The sequence below is a fragment of the Helianthus annuus genome, chromosome 16, assembly GCF_002127325.2.
Source record: "Helianthus annuus cultivar XRQ/B chromosome 16, HanXRQr2.0-SUNRISE, whole genome shotgun sequence".
Classification (NCBI taxonomy): Eukaryota; Viridiplantae; Streptophyta; class Magnoliopsida; order Asterales; family Asteraceae; genus Helianthus; species Helianthus annuus.
Genome location: NC_035448.2, coordinates 10,412,144 through 10,415,044, shown reverse-complemented (window position 1 = coordinate 10,415,044; position 2,901 = coordinate 10,412,144). Strand labels below are relative to the sequence as shown.

Below are 2,901 nucleotides of genomic sequence, written 5' to 3'. Positions count from 1 at the left end.
ATGCGCGGAAGGGGTTGAGAAGCTTTCAACAACAACACGGTGAGATGTTCCATGAGGCGTTCGAGCGTTTTAACATGATGATTAAAAACTGCCCTCATCATGGGATTGAGTTATGGGAGTTAATGAACGCTTTTCATGAGGGGTTAAGTGCCGAAGATGCACGGGATTTAATGTCTATCACCGGAGGGACATTTGGAACGAATTATGAGAATGAAGATTGGGAGTTTTTGGAGAGTATGGCAACTACATCAAAAAGGAAAGCCCAAGCTTCGAGGAGAGCTCGACCAACAACTAACCGACCACAAGTGCATGCCATAGATGAAGGTAATGTTCAAACTACTAATCAAATTTATGATGTGTGTGCTTTGTGTAATGAAATAGGTCACGCGGCTGAAAATTGCCAAGGAATGTTGGAAGGGCAATACGAGGAAGTTCATGCGGTCCAAGGTCAAGGCCAAGGAGGAGGTGGTAGGAACTACAACAACATGAATTCTAATACCTACCATCCCGGGTTGAGGAATCACCCGAACTTTAGATATGGGAACCCGTCAAATCAAGCGAACCCAAATTTTCAAGGTAGCCAAGGTAATTTTGGTTCACGGCCATCCTATAATAACCAAGGTGGGTACCGGGGCGGAAATAACCAAGGGTATCAAAAACAATACCAAACGGGTCAAGATCAAAGGGGATCTTCGGGTGGAAATGAGGTGATGGAGATGCTTAAAAGCATGCAATTGGAAATGCAAAAGCGGAATCAACTTGATGAAGTGCGGATGCAAAAAGATGAGGTTCGCGATAAAAGCATCCAGTCACTAACGACTCAAATGGGGCAATTAGCAACCGATGTGGCGGAACTAAAGAAAGGTAAGGGTCAACTTCCAAGCGATACAAAGGTAAACCCTTCACATGGTTCATCACGAGGTAATGTTAATATTAACCATGTTAGTGTGTTAAGAAGTGGGAAAGAGTTTAAGGCCAATTTGTCACCCGAATTGGTCGAGGGGGTGGTTGAGGACATCACGGGAATGGAAAGTGATGATGAACTTGCACCGGTTAAACCAAAAGAAACAACTATTAAAAAACCGGGGTTGGGTGAGAGTGAAAAAAGTAAAAATGAAAAGAATGAAAAAATAGAGGGTGAACCGAGTGAAGTTCCATTCCCATCGGCTTTACTTGACCCGGGAAAGAAAAATGTTATTGTGTCAAGGGGTCCTCAAAAAGAGGAAATGTGGGATATGTTCAAACAAGTTAAAATAAATCTCCCACTTCTTGATGCAATAAAACAAGTTCCCGCTTATGCAAAATTTTTAAAAGAATTATGCACACAAAAGAGGCAAAACAAGAAAAAAGTGCCTAAGCGGGTAGATTTGACCGGGCAAGTGAGTGCGGTGTTGAATGGGGAGCTTCCTCCTAAGCTCCAAGATCCGGGCACGCCATTGATTAATGTACAAGTTGGTAATTTTCAAATGGCTAAGGCGTTGCTAGATCTCGGAGCCGGAGTTAGCATTTTACCGGGGGGATTATACGACCAATATGACTTTGGTCCATTAGCAAGGGTGGAGACGACGGTTGTTTTGGCCGATTTGTCTCATAAGTTGCCCCGGGGTATGGTTCAAAATGTTATTGTTAAAATTGATGAGTTTTACTACCCGGTGGACTTTTTGGTTTTGGACTACTCATCGGCGGACCCTAAACAACAACAGAACATAATTTTGGGTCGGCCATTTTTAAGCACCGCACATGCTATTATCGACTGTAGATTTGGTACGGTTGATATGGCATTCGGAAATCGAAAAATGCGTTTGAATGTTTTCACTAACAATTCTAATGCTAATGGTGTTGATGAGTGTTTTATGGCAGACATAGTAGATGGATGCAACCCGCATGAGTATGAGGAGGATGGTTTGGATATTTGCCTGTGCGACTTTTCTGAACAGGTACATGCTTATGCACTACGGGTTGAAGAGGAGGCACAAGATGTGATGGCGATGAAAGAAGGTAGACCACCATGGACTCATCAATTCGAGGGTCTACCGGTGGAAATCGATTCGGGTACAAAACCATCGTTGGAGGAACCACCAAAGTTAGAGCTTAAGGACTTGCCGGGCCACTTGAAGTATGTATTTTTAGGGGATAATGACACTTTGCCGGTCATTATTGCCTCTAATTTGGAAGTGGCACAAGAGCAAGCCTTGATGGAGGTGTTAAAAGCGAACAAGGGTGCTATTGGATGGACGATTGCCGATCTTAAAGGAATTAGTCCATCCATCGTCATGCACAAGATTATCACAACCGAAGATGCCAAACCGACACGAGAAGCTCAAAGGCGGTTGAACCCGAACCTAAGGGAGGTAGTAAAAAAGGAGGTAATTAAATGGTTGGATGCGGGAATCATCTATCCGATTTCGGATAGTGCTTGGGTGAGTCCCACCCAAGTTGTGCCTAAGAAGGCCGGCATTCAAGTAGTCAAGGACGAAAGTGGTGAACAAATTGCCACCCGACCGGTTACCGGATGGCGGGTGTGTATTGATTACAGAAAACTGAATGCCGCCACTTCTAAGGACCATTTCCCGCTACCTTTTATTGACCAAATTATTGAAAAATTGTCGGGTCAAAAATATTATTGCTTCTTAGATGGGTATTCGGGTTATAATCAAATTGCCATACACCCGGATGACCAACACAAGACCACCTTCACATGCCCATACGGCACTTTTGCCTTTAGGCGAATGCCGTTTGGGTTGTGTAATGCTCCAGCAACTTTTCAACGATGTATGATGAGTATTTTCTCGGACATGGTTGGAGAGTCGCTTGAAGTGTTCATGGATGATTTTTCCATTTTTGGCACCACTTTTGATGCTTGTCTCAACGAATTGGAAAAGGTTTTAAAAAGGTGTGTTG

The 2,901-nt window shown here is 43.6% G+C and overlaps 1 non-coding gene across 1 annotated transcript; it reads right to left on the bottom strand.

The window, feature by feature from the left end:
* Positions 1-106, bottom strand: LOC118488687. Its single transcript, XR_004885231.1, has one exon. It is a non-coding gene; the product is annotated as a small nucleolar RNA R71 (small nucleolar RNA).
* Between the last annotated feature and the right edge of the window lie 2,795 nt (positions 107-2,901).